This window comes from Sus scrofa, chromosome 3, assembly GCF_054392235.1.
Source record: "Sus scrofa isolate SSC_HxYL_T2T_F1_AM1 chromosome 3, Sscrofa_HxYL_maternal_Yorkshire_Landrace_v2.0, whole genome shotgun sequence".
Taxonomy (NCBI): domain Eukaryota; kingdom Metazoa; phylum Chordata; class Mammalia; order Artiodactyla; family Suidae; genus Sus; species Sus scrofa.
The window spans coordinates 87,509,142-87,527,422 of NC_139385.1; the positions used below are offsets into that span (position 1 = coordinate 87,509,142).

Genomic DNA, 18,281 nt, shown 5'->3' on the forward strand with positions numbered 1-18,281 from the left:
TTTCTTCAAGCCCTTAGCCTTTCACTCTGAAAGCCCAGTGGCCCTTCCCAGTCTGCCAAGCATTTTCTTGGACCCATTATTTCTGCGGAGATACTCATGTTTCTCCTGGTCATGAGAGGTCTTCCAAAAGCAAGAGGTATTTCTTTCCCTGACTCCCAGCACCCTCCTCAGACCTCAAATGTCTCCTTAGATCTCCTAAGGAAAGCATCATATTGCTAGATTACACCACTTAAAAACAGTGTCAATGTGTCAAAGTTTCTTAAAATACTTACGAGGATTTTTGGTCAATATATTCTAAGTGTGTTACTTTCTGAGAGCTGACATAATAAAGTACCAACAACCAGATGGCTTTAAAGAACAGAAATGTATTATCTCACAGTTCTGGAGACTAGACATCTGAGTCCAAGGTATTGCCAGAAGGGGTTCCTTCTGAGGAGCCCTGAGAAAATGTCTGGTCAAGTCTCTCTCCCAGCATCTTGGGACAGCTGGAAATCCTTGGCATTCCTTGGCTTATAGATGCATCACTCCAAGCTCTACTACCACCTCACATGGAGTCTTCCTGTGTGTCTCTGTCTTCACACGGCTGACTTCTTATAAGGTCACTCCTCATATTGCGTTAGAGGCACACTCTGCCCCAGCACGACCTCATCTGTAATGTAATATATTACATCTGCCACCTTGGCTGCACAATGATTTTCAGGGGAGGTTTAAGTATGCTGATGCCCAGACCAGTTCAATCAGCCTCTCTAACAAGGAGCCCAGATAACAGTATCTTCAAAGTTGCTCCAGATTCCTCCAGATGAGTCCATCGTGCAGCTAAGTTTGGGAACCATGCTTTAAATTAAGATGTTTGTTTTTTCCGAAGTATGGAAGGTGAGGAACTTTCAGCTTGCTTACCTTGAGATGGAAGTGGGAAGGATGAAGGGAAAACCAAACTCTATGAGTGTTCAGTTTAATACAATTGCACTCTCAAAAACAAAACAAAACAAAACAAAACCCCCACAAATTCCTTATCCAAATACATCCCTTTCCATAATGGTGGTAAAGGTCTAAAGAATCTGTTTTTGGTCACCATATTTTTTTGAATGGCTATGCTAAGGCCAACAGTGGACATCAAGACTGTACTTTTTCTTTTTATTCTTTTTAAGGCCATCCCTCCCCCACATGGAAGTTCCTTCACTACGGGTAGAATCGGAGCTGCAACTGCCAGCCTACACCCCAGCCACAGCAACACCATATCCAAGCAGCAACTGGAACTACACAGCCCCTCACAGCAACACTGGATCCTTAACCCACGGAGCGGGGCCAGGGATTGAACCTGTGTCCTCATGGATACTAGTTGGGTTCGTTACCGCTGAGCCACAAAGGGAATTCCCAAGACTGTATTTCTTTATAATGCTTTGCTGAAAGTAAACAAGAGTGTAAGTTAAAACATCACCCTCCCCCACTCACCCATCCCCAATACACACACTTAGAAATCTCGTCTAGAATGTGTTAATGTTTTCTTTTTTCTCTTAACTTTAAGACTGAAACTCTCCACAAATTAAAGTTTTTCCTAAGCCAAATATACAAAACCTTATCTGATATTCCAGAAGCCAAATCCTTAAACCCAGCCCAAGCACAACCTAGTTTTTCTTTCTAAAAAAAAAAAAAAAAAAAGGCCCCAAATAGTATTCCTACAGGAAGCATAAACTGTATTGCCAGAAGTAATAGCAATCTCTTTAGCTATATCCCCTAGGAGTCACTTCAGTCTATTTTCCTAAGTGCTGTATTTTTAAAGCTCTGTTGCATACCTGCCTCTTAGACATACTGAACTGAACATTCTAAATTCTGAGCACTTAGTGGTGTGAGGTTGGTTGAAGACGTACCCTTGGAAATGTGAATCCCTTTATCAGTCACTATTGCTATGTGAGTCACTGGTAAAGAAATTATTCACAGAGCCCCTGGCTTCAATTTAGAATTCATCCTGCTGTTATGCTTAATGGTAGATTGATTATTTTTCAAAAATATTTACTCCCAATAATGGCCCATATCCATAGGAGAAATATATTGTCCTGACTTTAGTCTCAATTATGTGACTTGCTTTGCCAACAGGACCTCAGCATCTATGATATAAACAAAGGCTTAACATTTGCTTGTACAGATGAACTTTCCTCTCTGCGCCTCTGTCTTTCATAAACGTGAGAAGAGCTTGTGCCTAGAATGAATGATCGCATAGACAGCAGACCTGAACTCAGCCTACAATGAGGAACTGGGCCTAGCCGACCCACAGCTTGAATCAGAATCACTTCACCGAGCCCAGCCTAGATTAGTCAAATCCCACCCCACTACCCATAATTTTGTGGGAGAGAAGAAATGACTTTATGTCAAATGAGTATATGCTGGAATAGTTTGTTATAGAGCAATAGTCAACTGATACACACTAGGAGACATGTATATCTCCAAGTATACATGTCTACTGGTATAGAGAGAAACTGGTTTGAAAACTCACTTCACATGGTCAATTCAAAATATTTGTTGAAGTGGGTGCTAGGATGAAAAATTGATTTTATGCTACAGTTCATCCTGCTATTGCAGCCATCACTGAATATCTATTGTCACACATGTAAGTAAAGCAAATACTTATTTTTCTGAATAACAATCTTAGATGGTACAAAATTCTCTCTCTTTGAAACTGAATGGAAAAGTTGGCTTCACTGAGGTACAAATATCAGTTTTTCTACTGGTTGTAAGGTCATTAGAGCCACCATTCACTGAGCATTTTACTACATATACCTTATAAATTGTATCTCAAAGTACAAAGTTCTACACTTAGGTAGTTGTGATTATTTAGCTCCATTTTAGGGATGACAACAATCTCGCACGGAGGCTTGGAATGTTTTAAGTAACTTGCCCGAAGGTACCAAGCTGAGAAGCAGCAATGTTGGGATCCAGCTGAAATCTGTCCAGTTCAAGAGCCTAACTCTTACTACTGCCTCTGAGATTTAAAAAGACAAATGTGCAAAGAGAATGATGTAATAAGAATAATGTCATTAGGAGTTCCTGTCGTGGCTCAGCAGTAATGAACCCAACTAGCATCCATGAGGATGTAGGTTCCATCCCTGGTCTTGCTCTGTGGGTTAAAGGATCCAGCATTGCTGTAAGGTTGCAGATGCAGCTCAGGTCTGGTGTTGCTGTGGCTGTGGTGTACGCCAGAGGCAGTAGCTCTGATTCAACCCCTAGCTTGGAAACCTCTGTATGTAACAGGTGCAGCCCTAAAAGACACCCCCCAAAAAAAAAGAATGATGTCATTGACATGGTTCTATTCCAGTGGAGGATAAGTCATAACATAAATCTCTATGACAAAATATGACTTTCTGGTTCCCTTCTTCTATCAACCATCCTGAGTTAATGTCTCAGATGTAAATATTCAATATAATTGAAGAAATACATCTTTGGCCATAATAGGCACCAGGACTTATGCTCATGTTTGGAATTACAGTTGAGTTTAGGACACAGTTCTTTCTTTAGAGGAGCTTTCAGTCTAGTAATTAAGCGATGTTGAAAAGACCCTCACCAATATCCCAGTGTGAGCTCCATCATGTTCTGAACGTGGGGTGAACAGATGTTCTGACTAATGATTGCTGGGGTGGGAAGAGGGTGAGGGTTGGGGAGTTAGTTCCATTTACTCACTGAGAATGTGCATTCCTTCCTGAAGGCAGCCAGCAGCCAAGGAAGAAGACAAATTCCCAATTAAAGGGGAGATCAAGCTGTGTGAGATTGCTGACTCCAGTGAGAGCTGAAAGATAACGGCTGCACAAAATGCTGAGCTTCAGTCCACGGCGGAAAGACCAGATGAGCAGCACACCCTGGCCTGGTGACTCAGATGAGAGCATTGTTGGCCAAAAAAATAATAAATTAAGGACAGGAAAAGAATCTCATGGTTCTGTTGAGCATTATAAGACTCTCTCCTTCCTAAAAGGATTAAAAGTTTATTAAATCAAAATATTTTGCTTAAGTGAAAAACAGAGTTGTAATACAATGTTATGGTGATATTATCTTAATGGTTAAAGTTTCTACTGCCCCAAGATTAGACATCACGACAGACCAAAACGTAAGATTTTCTTCTACCAAAGAATCTGACATTCCCCAGCCCATCTTTTTTATATCCAGTCAAAAGAGGAGGCGTTATCTGAGCAGCTCCTTGCTTCTCCATACCAGTTAAAGAGGAAGAAAGGGAGTTTACTAAAGGCATTTCACAAGTGGAATGGCACTGTCAAAAGGTATTTATCATGGAGAGAAAGCATCCAGTGTTCCACAATTTTTCTTCGCCGATTCAAAATAAATTGTTCTAATCCTAATTGTTTCATAAACAATTACCATCAGTGCAGATGGATGTAATCCTGCACAGAAGTATCAGGCAGAGTTATCAAAAAAATATGGAGTGTCTCTTTGCAGAAAAAGTCAAATGTGCACTGACTCATTCTGTTCATAATTTTGATTCCAAATGTGACAGGATCCCAGCTATATCACTGATGACTTTATATAAATTACTTTACTGATTTGAATTTCAGCTTTCATACCTGTAAAATGGGAATAAGAAACCAACGGAAAGTGCTGTTATAAGGGTCAAATGAAGACACTTAAGGCCCTTGGCAAGACAGAGAGGAGAAAATCAATAAATACTATCCATTATGATTATCACTGCTCATGCTTGCAATTCTGCTATTGCTTATGTATCAGTTATGTTTGTCATACGTTTCAGTCAGATAAAGCTCCTTCTAAACAAAAAAGTTAGAGTAAAATGATTCTAACTACATATCACCTTGTTCCCACCCATCCCCTCTTTCGAAATGGGGCCACCCTTCCCTCTGCTGCTATGTGTATAAGTACCTGGAGTTCACAATCTTGGGCCTCCTACCTCAGAGGTTTCTTGAGGGCTTGCAGGAACCTAGACACCCTATCGTTGACTTGCTTAAATATGGAATTGACTGTCTACCTAAATTAGTACCAACCTCAAACTTAGATGAAGAGATAGGACTTAGAGATGGCTCTTGCCAGTGACAGGACCCAAAGAAATCCTAGCAGCCAGCTTTTGCCTTGGGGAGTGGAGACAAGTTCCTCTCCCAAGGATTCACAATTACCAGGAAGGGGCATATATGATCTCATAAATACCAAAGCCACCAACACAGACAGGTTCAAGCTGATGCAGGAGGTGGAGTGTACTCCTTCCATGGGCTGAGTCATCACTATCCTTCTGTCTTAGCTTGAATCAACTTATCTTATTGGCGATTAGCTTAATCTAGAAAACTTCAGCCAAAAAGAAGGTCAGGGTAGTTAGAAAAATAATTCAGCCGTATCTTCTCATGATTCATGACATTAAAAACCACAATTTTTTTTTCATTTAAATTCTATTCATCTTCCTTGGAAGCCAGCAACTCCTTTCAGTCTTTCTATCTAAGAAAGAATCTAATGAGTCAAGGGTTTGGAGTCTGTTGTTTCCTCCAGCCATCCCTGTCCCTTTTTATTTTGGTAACAGCAGCCAGATTTCCTTTGGGGACCATGTGCAATCTCAATGGGATCATCATATAAGATGACACGATGCCAACAATTGACTCATCTCTTCTTCTAGGGATGGACTTTGTGTTTTTCCATCTTTTGATCTTGTGAAAAGAATGGTTATGAAGAATCTTTTTTAGCTTAAGTTAGCCAAAGTGGGGTTCTGTTGCTTACAACCATAAAACACTAACTGATCTATGTGGGCCTATAGAAAGTTCTCAATTATCATGCATCATTATTTATAAATATAATTCCTTGTTGATCATTATGTACAAGTTATTTTAAAAGGGTAAGACTTGAGGAATTCCCAAGGGTCTTCGGCATACTGTTCTGCTTTCACAGAGAGAACTTACTGCACTCATCTTAGTTCTGGTCATCTGTCATCTACCAATTGTGGACTTAATTACTAAAGGCTTTAATTAACTGGTTTCTCATTCCTTCCTAATGAAAACTGAATAGATAGTTACCTTGCTAGCTGAAAAAAAAAAGCCAATAGTGACACAAATTGCTAATAAATATTTGCAAAGATGCTCAAACTCATTAGCAATCATGGAGATGCAAATCAGACCACAATGAGATACCATTTATATACTAGACTGGCATAAATTAAGACATCTTATAAGATCAAAGATTGAAAAAGGTGGATCTATGGAAACTTTTATTCATAAACACTAGTGAAAGGAAAGCAAATTGGGACAATTACTTTGGAAAAAATGTGGAAGCCTGCTGTAAAGTCTGTAAAGTTGAATATTGACCTACAATACAATCCACGGCAGTACACAGGGGAAATTTTGCCCTTATGTCCCAGGAGACAGGATCAAAACTATTCATAGCAGTTCCAGTCACATCAAAAAAAGATACCCTAGGAAACAACTCAAATGCCCATCTACAGGAAAAGTGAATGAACAAATTGTTGTTTAGTCACATAATGGAAAATTATAGAGGAGGAAAAATAAGTGGACTAAATTTCAGAAACAACATGAGTGCATCTTAGTAAAAATAGCAAGTCCCAGCCAACTACACAAGGTACATCATTTTTATAAAGCTCAAAAAACCATCAAAGCCAAGGAACACACTACATGGGCGTGTGGGTGTGGGTGTGGGTGTGTTTGTGGGTGGGTGTGTGTGTGTGTGAGAGAGAGAGAGAGAATAACTTGAAGTAAAGCAAACAACGTTCAGCAAAGAGGTCACCGTGAGGCTGAGAGGAGGCAGAGGTGTGTGACTTGGGAGGATTATATAAGAAATTACAATGATGTTTGTGGCCCTAAAACTGAATGGTGAATTCGCAACTCTTTGTGTTATTATGCCACTCCATCACTTACATGTATGTTACATACACTCACACCGAAGACTGTAATAAAGAAGAATAAGCCAGGAATAATACCTTCATCCAAAGACATGAGAACATGAAAAAATGTAGAAGGCCTGTGATAAACACTGAATTTCCACCCACTAATAACTCAATAACCCCTCTTGCGCTGACCTTCCTTTCTTATGTTTTTGGATCTAAGTCTTTGTATGTCTTTCAAGGACCGCTTCGCATTGAACAGTCTGCAGCACTCGAACCACTTACTCGCCCCATAAACCCAGATAAGTCTAGTGAGGAGGGAACCGATGTCTTATGATGTTGCAAGTCACACATGTTTAACGTGTACATTTTCTTTATAACGGAAGAGGCCGTTTCTTTCAGAACCATGAGGTTAATGTATTCCTTCCTTTCCAATCTCCCACCCCCAGACACTAACCAACCCCTCTGGGAAAAAAGCTTTTATCTTATCAGAGACCTATGCTTTGGGGATAATGCAGCAATATTTTATTATTGCTGTTAATCTGTGCATGTGGCTAGAAGAGAACAATAGGCAAAGCACATCACTTTGTTCTATGAAAACATAAACCCACACTAGCCAGAGTCAGTGGCTTCTTTCCCTTGGCAGCTGCCTTCTCAAAGGTCTAAAAGTGCCTTGGCCTAACCGAAAACCTTTGCCCATAAAAAGAAGAGAAAAGAAAGCTATTGCTACCTTAGGCCACGACAATTAAAACGGTCCAAGTACAGGATTTGCCAGAGTATGGGAAGAGGCTTAGTCACTCTGAGTTTTAAAAGGTGACAAATTGTTAACAATGATAATGCCTGGGCTTAAAAAGGAGTGCAGAAATGGATTAAGTGGTCTGGCATATGCAGAAATGTGTTTTTCTGGCTAAACCTTTGTCTTAGCTCCTCCTCTGCTCATATCAACCAGAATTCTTGCAATAAAAACTTGGACTGAGCACTAATCCATATTTATATTATCCTGTTGTGTTATGGTATGTTATGCTGAAAGCAACCCAATTTGCTAATAGCTTGTTACTCTCTAGCTGCTTTTCCCCCAGGCCTAATACCATTCAATTCTTTCTTAGGGTTGCTTTCTCCAAGAGATGTTGATGGAGAGCTGGATTGGCTTTCACACATTCAATTTCTAAAGTATTTCTTCAAATGTCTTCTTCCTTGGGAATAACACAAATAGGGAACAACAACAACAACAGAAGTGAGCAGACAGAATAAACTGTGCATTGCATCCCAGAGGCATGCTAAGATAAAATCATTAACTAAAAGGCCAGGCCAAACATGCATAGACGTCTCTTTGGCAAATAACTGATTGTTTTTCCCACTATGGATAATACAAATCATTTTTTTCCAAGCCATCCCAGACATACTGAATCAATCAGGAAGGGCCAGGTTATGACACAGTAAGAGAAAACACCACATATCCCAGTGGCTTAAAACACAAAGATGTATTTCTGGCTCTGACTACATACGGTGCTCAGGTTGACAGAAGGCTCCTCTCCACATCACCCTGCTCTGGAACCCAGATGTGCAGAGCCCACACTATATGAAATGTCGCTTATTGACCAAAAAAAAAAAAAGGAAGTGATGGGGTGATTCGCATGCAAGTTCTTAAAGCTTATAACCAGAAGTGATCACACTTCAGTGATCAGAGCAAAAACCATACCTACCGTAAAGGAAGCAGAGGAATATTCTCCCAATTATCTGGAAAGAGCAAAACAGTAATATGTGGTGAACAATTTATACGGAAATAGATCTTAACAGTCCCCAAAAATGTAATCCCAAGATGGGGGGGTGAGTTTTCAAATGGATCAACTTTTAATGGTTACTAAAGCCTATGTTTAATGCTGATGAAAAAGTAGGGGGCAGATGGAGTGATGCCATCAATCAGAAGCCAACTCTGGGGTTGATATTGTGATATTGTGTATAGATTCCTGTAAAGATTCTCAAAACCATTTAATGATATAAACCTAATGACACTGGTAATTTTAGAATTCTAGCTAGGAGATTTTCATGTCTCATATGCAGACTAAAGTGAGCATTTCCAAAAGAAATTTTATCTTCTGAATTAACATATACCAAACTATTTCAAGCTTTGGGTACAGAGCAAAATTATTCATTATTTTTAAGGGGCTAAGAAAAGAAAATGTTGTAACTGGGAACTTGAAAAGATGAATGTGAAAAGCCAAAATGCTATAAATGTTCTCTATATGCCAGAAACGCCTGAACTTTTCATTTTTACTAAATTACATCTAATGTAAGCACATTTGGCCTTTTCCTTGCTTCCTCATACTATGATGTTCCAATCAAACCATTTCAATATAAACTAAATCTTGATCCAATACTATTATCTCAACCAGAAGCTCATTTGAAAGCAGTATAACCTTTAATGAGATATATGGATGATACGGATGATGGGTATGAGCAATGAGAGACCTAAAAATCTGTTTCCTCAGAAAAGGAAGATATATTTAATATATTATTCCAGCATTACCCTCACATTGCACTTGCCAGGGAATTAGAGCTAATAGTCTATGTGAGTTCTCAAGGAGCAGGAATATTCTGCTATGAACGTCTTCCCCTGCCTTCTTCTTTCTTTTTTGGTAATACTTGATTTTCCAGGAGAGAAGGAAGAGCACGAGGGCCCATGAAGTATCATTATAATCTCTACTTGGCACTGAAAGCAGTCAGAAGGGAAAGAAAGAAAGACACTCCAAACAGTGAATACTCCCTCCAAATTTAGTTCTAAGCAAGTGCCCTTGCTCAAGCGCAGGGATGAGCAAACTTTGTAAAGAGCCAGATGGTAAATTGATTTGGCCGTACAGGCCATGAAGTCTCTGTTGCAACTGCTCAGTTCTGCCACTGTAGCATGAATACAGCCATAAACAGTATCTGAACAAATGAACATGGTTCTGTTTCAATAAAACTTTATTTACAAAAACTGGTGATAGGTCATATTTGGCCATGGGCTATAGCTTTCTTATCCCTGCTCTTAGGAAGAAATACAGCCTAGTGCTTGAATCTTAGATGTGGTCATCAGTCTACTTGGCTTCTCATGTTCTTTTATTTTTTTTCTTTGATTTTTTAATTATAGTTGATTTACAATGTTCTGTCAATTAGTTCCCATTGTGGCTCATGACTAGTATCCACGAGGATATGGGTTCGATCCCTGGGCCGTTCAGTGGGTTAAGGATCTGGCATTGATGAGAGCTGTGGTGTAGGTTGCAGATGTGGCTGGGATCCAGCATTGCAGTGTCTGTGACGTTGGCCAGCAGCTGCAGGTCCAATTCAACCCCTAGCCTGAGAACCTCCATATGCCATAAGTATGACCCTAGAAAGCAAAAAAAAAAAAAAAAAAAAAAAAAATCCTTATTTCACACAGATGGATTTATACGCAAGGAAGAAAACCTCAGCATGTTTGCTTATCTGGTTAATAACAGGGTAGAGCAGTTACAACCCTGAACTGGTCAGGAGAACTCAGCCACACCATCATCCAATTATGTGACCTTAGAGTCAGTTGTGAACTTTCCTAAGTTTCTGAATCTTCATCTCCAAAATGAGCATTATTACTTGCTCTATACCCCCTTTGCAGGGTTGTTAGTAGGATTAACTAAAGAGAATGGTTAAGCAAGTTGTTCCGTAAATGATAAAGCTGGTTACAATATCACAAAGTCATAATTATAATAATGATTGACATTACAGATTTTTTATGGCCACACCCATGGCATATGGAAGTTCCCAGGCCAGGGATTGAAACCAAGCCACAGCTGCCACCTACACCACAGCTTCAGCAATTCCAAATACTTAACCCACTGTGCCAGGCCAGGGACTGAACCTATGCCACTGTAGAGATCCAAGCTTCTGCAGTTGGGATTCTTAACACACTTTGCATAGTGGGAAGGTTGACATTACAAATTTGTTTTTTTTTGTCTTTTTGTCTTTTTAGGGCCACACCCACAGCATATGGAGGTTCCCAGGCTAGGGGTCGAATTGGAGCTATAGCCGCTGGTCAGAGCCACAGCCACAGTAACTCGGGATCCGAGCCTCATCTGCAACCTACACCACAGCTCATGGCATCGCCGGATCCTTAACCCACTGAGCAAGGCCAGGGATTGAACCCAAGTCCTCATGGATACTAGTCGGGTTCGTTAACCACTGAGCCATGACGGGAACTCCAACATTACAGATTTTAATCAAACTAGAAATCAAATTTTTGGCTTCAAGTGATAGTAGAATATCTCTAAGCCAGTATGAATGCTTCTAATACATTAGGATAGCATTTATCAAACCAAATCTTTGCAGAGGACTATTCTGCAAGATTTTAATAGCGATGCCTTTAAAGAGATATCCCAAGGGATCTGGGAAATATAGCAGTGGTGGTAGCAGCGTTATTGTTAGACCCTATGTTTACATCCCTGCAGAATCCCTACATTGGCAGGTGGGGGCAGACCAGTTAGAAAAACCAAAAACTCACAGGCAATATTTAGAACAAAACTAGATAATAAGCATTCCCACAAACGTCATATATAGCCCCACACTGAAGAGAAACCAGCAGTAGGAATGGGATCATATTTGAGCATCTCAGGGGAGACAAAGATGAAGAAAAGAAGGTACAGATGAAAGTGGAGAGGGAAGCAGAGTCAGGAATCGCTGAAAACAAGGCACCACATTTTTAACACTACACAAAAGCAGAAGAAGGGGGTGATCTGTGAAGTTAGAAAAGCTACCTGAATAAAGCTTCATTCTAAACCTTCAAGAAAAATAATTTCACACACAAAAAAATCCATAGAAAAGCATTCTATAGAAAGTTAGCATAGGGGAAAAAAAGGAGAGAATGAGTAGAATATTATTGCTGCAGAAAATAAAATCATATTAGAAAGATATACTCAAAAAATATATCAGAACTGTAGCATCCTATTCCAAAATGAGCTAAAAGACATTAAGGAAATGATACAAGACATGAAAGAAAAACCTAAGTCAAAAGAAAAACTCAGAAGCGAGGTGGAGAACTCAACAAAATTAAAATGCTTTTTAAATCATGAAAACTAAGCTATATTTAAGATGGCTGATTCCAGAAATGGGCCATGATATAGAAAAGATTAGATTAGAAATTCTTGATACACCAGAAAGCAAGAACCCTCTCAAAGATTTGAGGAGTCATGTTCAAAGGACACAGGACACATCTAAGAGGCTCTCATGGCCAAATGATGCAACAAGTTGAAATTAAATAATATTAAAGTTGCTACGAATTGAAATCTGTACAATAGGCCTTTTTGCATAAGTTCATAAAGATATTTACCCAATAAAAGCATTTCAAGCTACAAAATTGGGGGAAAGTTGAACAAGGCAGGTTTCTTTTCCGTGGGACTTCCCAGAGCTAACAAAATGTGTTGTAAATCTTTAAAAGAGAAGATAGACCAAATATCATCAAGGCTAAGACTCACTTTTGTTCTTTATGCTTTAGTATCTGTGAAAGCCAGCTGCATTTTCCAATCAATTGCCTGACATAATTTAATTATTAGTGCTTTTTCTTCCTTGAGAGTGTATAAAATAATGGTAAATCTTACCATCTAAGGTTCCTGAGATTCGGTGAAATACAATATCATACTTCCTTTCCATTTATTCTGCCACCAAGACTTTGTCACCAACACATGTTAATAGTTCTCAAAACAACATTTTGGGAGTTCCTGTTGTGGTGCAGTGGTTAACGAATCCGACTAGGAACCATGAGGTTGCAGGTTCGATCCCTGCCCTTGCTCAGTGGGTTAAGGATCCGGCGTTGCTGTGAGCTGTGGTGTAGGTCGCAGATGCGGCTCGGATCCCGTGCTGCTGTGGCTCTGGCATAGGCTGGTGGCTACAGCTCTGATTAGACCCCTAGCCTGGGAAACTCCATATGCCGTGGGACCGGCCCTAGAAAAGGCAAAACAAACAAAAAAACTACATTTTGAAAACATCAGCTCAGGAAATGTTATGTTTGAATAAAGGTACAGATCACATATTTGCCTTCAAAATCTCTCAGAATGTCTCTAACATACAAACATTTAATTTCCCTTCTTGAGAAAACACAATTTCCTTGCTGGATGTTTATCCCTGATAACTCTTTCTACATCTCCCACCCCACCGTGGGCAATGACCACATCTTACATATCTTTCATAACTCTACCCAAGCCAATCCCTTTGTGGCTAGTGGTAATGAACTCAACTAGTATCTGTGAGGATGCAGGTTCAATCCCCAGCCCCGCTCAGTGGGTTAAGGATCTTGCAATGCTGTGGCTTTGGTGTAGGGATTAAGGATCTGTTGCTGTAGGCTGGCAGCTTCAGCTCCAATTCAGCCCCAAGCCTGGGAACATCCATATGCTGAGGGGGGCAGCCCTTAAAATAAATAAATATAAATAAATAAGTAAATTTTTAAAAATTAAATAACAAAACTACCCAAGCCTTAGTAGCCTTTTTAAAGTGGTCAGTTTTTAATGGCTAATGGATGTTATTCATTTGTTGTTGTGATTTCCCTTAAAATGGATGCATTGAAAATCCAGGCTTTACTTCATTCTTTTAAAATTTTCTTTTAATAAAAAAAATTCTTTAATATTATGTTAGTCTAGGGTCAAAATGGCTACACTTATGAATTCTTGAATAGTACCTGGGTCATCTGATCCAAAAATATGTCTCCTGTCACAAGATAACCTTGACAATACTGGGGAAAGCCTATCCTTATGAAGAGGCTATTAAGTCCAGATGCTGTGGATTCATAACAAAAGAAGAAAGGCATTTTCAATGAGAGACCTACCAGACACAAAAATAGGTAATCAAAACCAAAACAGTAGCTCCTGACACCCAGCCCATTCTTCTAAAAACATAACAAATAGAACACAAAGGAAGCTGACCTCCACCACCTCCGTGCTGCTCACCACATTCATTAGCTGCTGGCAGTGGTGTGGGCACAGGTGCCAGCAACAGAGCCACTGTGGAAACAATTGAAGCTTTTTCTTCCAGAAAGTCCCATCTAGAAAGTCGCTGAAGAAGAAGGGTTTCTTTCCAAACCACAAAACCAAGTCAGACAACATGTACCCAGCGTGAAGTATGGCCTCATGCCACCAGTGGTCTGCTCCAGGCACCAGATTAAGAAGGAGGTTATTTCTTCTAGGTCAGCACTGGAGGGTAGGAAGCAAGGATGAAAAAGTTGATAGATAAATGTATCGATCGATAGAGCAATAGGTAGATAGATAATCCTATATCCAAATCCGTACATAATAGACACGGGCATATCTTTTTGCCCTTTCTGCTTCATCAAGCAATTCTAATTCTGTTTCTTGGGGCAGGTGCAACCAGCTCCAGAGGAAAGTTTTCTCTTTGCCCTCTTTCTCCCTTTCCCTCCCCTCTTCTCCTCTCTGATTCTCTCCAAACAAACAAACAAAAGAGCTGGAGGGAGAAATGGTATTAAGGGTTTGACAGAAATGGCTAGAGTTGGTGGAAAAAGCAGTATTCCAGTTTTTTCTACTGTAGTACTTGTTCCAAGGAAAAAAACTAAAAATGGAGTGTTGGGAGGTGCGAGGAGGGGGAGGTTGGAGAATGAAAATATCCAGTGAGGAAAGTGTGAAACAGGGAAAAGATACTGGGCTGAGGGTCTCAAGTTTGAATCCCAATTCCAATTTTCCATCAGAACTTTGGGAGTTCCATGGCGGCACATTGGGTTAAGGATCTAGCATTGTTACTGCTGTGGTTGGGGTGGCTTCTGTGGCTCGGGTTCAGTCCCTGGCCTAGAAACTTCAGCATGCTCTAGGTGCAGCCAAAAATAAATAAAAAGCCTAAGTCTGCCCTGGGCAACACAATACCCCATTCTGTGGTGAGCACACAGCTTTCCTTCATGTGGCCCCCAGCACTCGTCAGAAAGCATCCTGGCAGCACGAAGCCTAGGGTGGCCTCAAGGGCTCATGGGTGTTGGTCCTGTCGATGAAGGGCAATGAGGTGGCCTAAGTGTGCATGGCAGCAGCAAGGTGTCCACATGCAGAGAGGCATGGAAGCCAGGCCGGGGTCATGGGAGTGGGCAATTCCAGGCCCCTCAGTTCCCAGATCATGGTCTAGCAGAAAGGACATGGGATCCATTTGGCATATCCACTTGGCCCCACAGAGAACCTGTCCTGTCCTTGTTTAGGGAGGCCAATTCCACTCTCTCACCTCCAACCTCTTAAACACAGATTCTCTAGGAAGTCTCCTGGGCATCACAGACAAAAGGGAATTCTCTCTTTCTCTCTCCTTCTTCTCATCCCACTTTGAGATAAACACCACTGTACAATGTTACTGATTTTTTAGGAAATATGTATGAATATACCTACCAGGGCTTGTTTATCATTTCCTAAATGTAGGAACAATGCCTTGTACCTCTGAACAGCCTTCCCATTACCTAATGCAGTCCCAAGCATGTAAGCAGGCATAAAAATGCTTGCTAATATGGAAGATGTTATAACTCTGTTTGAAAATTGTCTAATGTAGTTTCACCTATAATATGTAAAAATTGTACCATGTACTTGCATATATAGAAGACTCTGTACGTTTCATCCCAATTGCACTAGCTGGTTTCTATGCTCACTCTTCCTTCCCTGGAGTCACCTCCTTACTAGACTCATACTTAATCTACCCTGTGAGTCCGGTTGTCTATTTTCTCTCATCAGGGTTCACAGAATAATCTGGTCCTTTAGGAGCCTTTGAAATGGAATGATTTCAGTTGTGCAACAGTCCCAAATACATGAGTTTATGTACCAATAAGAGGAGCTTATGGTTTCTACATTTTCTGGTTTCATAACATAATATACTAGTTCCAATGAGTAATGTTTGGTTTTTACTTTACTGGTCTTTTACTTTAAGTATTTATATCTAAAACTCTAGAGAACTGTTTGTGGGACCCGAAATGTGCCAGAAAACTCAACTATATTAATGGAAAAAAAAAATCATGCTGATAGAAAAAGTCCATGTTTCTAGGTTGACTATCTGACTGGAAAGCAGAAATAAAGTAAAACTGTTCAAGGTAAATTTCCGCATGTTGGACCCTAGCAACCCAATTTCCTATCACCAACATACCAGTGTTTATGGGGTTTTCTTCATAATAGGTAAAATCTCAAGGCGCTGAGGCCATTTTCCCTTTACAAAGTAGAATTAGCTTTCTATCCTCCTCCTCCCTCCCCACATTAACCATCTCCCCAGCGGCTACACACAAGAACCATTTATATTTACATTAAAAATGATTTGGCCTATGTACACTGCATTGTTTGACAGGAAAGATGGATGTTCACTTATAATTAAGTTTCAGCATAAATGACATCATTCAGGAAGATAAGAGTTTCCTTATTCCCTCTCTGCTGGTTTTCTCATAGGATCTGGGGGGGTGTACACAGACTTTGTTGATTTTTCTAGGTCTTTTCTTCAACAGACAGTTCTGCAGCAATTCAGCTAACTCTGAATATCGAAAGGAAATTTTTTCTACCTAATTCATCTGCTATCTCTTGGTTCTTTGCTTTTGCATAAAGAGGATGTGGTGTAGAGCTTCACCACTCAACGTGTGGTCAGTGGACCAGGAACATAAGCATTACCTGGAAGTTCACTAGAAATGGAGGATTTTATGGCCCCTCATACCTATAGACTCAAAATCTATATTAAAAAAAAAAAAAAAAGATCCCCAGATGATTTTTCTGCACGTGACAGTTTGAGAAATGGTGGTGTAAGAGACATGCGTGTGAACAATGAGCAGTTTTGTGAATAAGATGCATTGTTTGGGTTTTTTCCCTGCCTTTATGTATCAGGCTTTGAGGGCTAGGTTTTCAAACTTCCACGCATTCCTTTCCCTTACTGTAGTAAGGGAAGAATGATAAAATTATTTTTTGCCTGTGTAATTCTCACATGACGAGGTGTGAATAACCCAATCTTCCCAAACAAGTGGTAGGGCAGCAACCAAACCAAAATAAATTATTTTGCTTTTAGGTATGCTGAATGCATTTAAGATATTACACCAGAGGTTAAGGAGAGGGTGTTACAGAGATGTATAAGGCATTTTACCCCTGCCAACAGTGTTTCCTGTCCGTCGCCATCACTGGGCTGTAAATTCCAAGGCAGGGATTGTGTTGTTCACTGTTGTTCCTGCAACCCCTTCCACAATGCCTAACACATACTAGGTGCTTGATAAATACATGTTCAATAGATGATATATGGTAGAAAAAGTAAGATGTATATACTAATATCTAAAGGCCTGGCATAAGGAGTAAGTGCCATACAACTGTGTTGTTCAGACTTTCATCCCCTTGTGTAAAACTGATCTGCCTAAAAAAGAACTGAACCAATTATTTACAAACTTCTCCAAAAACAGAAGAGAAGGGCCACCTTCTACCTTTATCTATGAAATTCGTGTCCTTCTGACACCAAAACAAGGCAAAGACACCCCCAAAAAAGGAAAACTAGAGACCAATATATCTTATAAATATATACACGAAAATCCTCAACACAGTGCAAGCAAACCAAAGCCATCAACATGTAAAAAGGATTATAGGGCATGACCAAATAGGATTTATTCCAAGAATAAAAAAGCTGGTTCATCAAATGAAAATCAATCAATGTAATATTCCATCGTATTAAAAAAGGACAAAAACTGCATGATCAACTCAGTTAATGTAGAAAAAGCATTTGACAAATTACAACAACTTTTTTGTGATAAAAAAACACTCAACAAACTAAGAAGAGAAATGAACTTTCTCAACTTGATAAAGGATATCTACAAAAAACCTAGAGCTAATATCATACTTAATTGTAACAGGCAGAAATATCTCTCCCTAAGATCAAGAACAAAACAAGACTCTCCACCCTCCTCACTTCTATTTATCATTGTACTGAAGATTCAAGCTCGGACAATTAAGCTGAAAAGAAAAGAAAAAAAAAAACAAAACAAGACAAGACACCACGGCCAGAAAGAAATAAAGAAAACTATATTTACAAATAACATTGCCTTATTTATTAAAAATCCTAAGTAATTCACAAAACAACTATTGTAACTAATAAATGAGTCCAGCAAGACTACATGGCACAAGATCAACTATAAAAATAAACTGTGTATCCAATAGCCAAGACATGTAAACAACCAAAATGTCCATCAACAGATGAATAGTTTAAGAAGATGTGGTACATATACACAATAGAATACTACTCAGCCATAAAAATGACAAAAATAAGGCCATTTGCAGCAACATGGATGGAACTAGAGATTCTCATACTAAGTAAAGTAAATCAGAAAGAGAAAGACAAATACCATATGATATCACATATTTGGAATCTAAAATATGGCACAGATGAACCTATCTACAGGACAAAACAATCTCACAGACACGGAGAGCAGAAGATTGCCAAGGGGGAGGGGGAGGGGGAGGGAGTAGGATAGACTGGG

At 39.7% G+C, this 18,281-nt stretch overlaps 1 long non-coding RNA gene across 1 annotated transcript; it reads right to left on the minus strand.

Moving 5' to 3' along the window:
- Positions 1 to 345: 345 nt before the first annotated feature.
- On the minus strand, positions 346 to 4,562 carry LOC146404756 (uncharacterized). The gene is made up of 3 exons (XR_014839717.1): positions 4,460 to 4,562; positions 3,673 to 3,860; positions 346 to 897 (listed from the first exon to the last, which is right to left on the minus strand). It is a non-coding gene; the product is annotated as an uncharacterized LOC146404756 (long non-coding RNA).
- Positions 4,563 to 18,281: the final 13,719 nt, after the last annotated feature.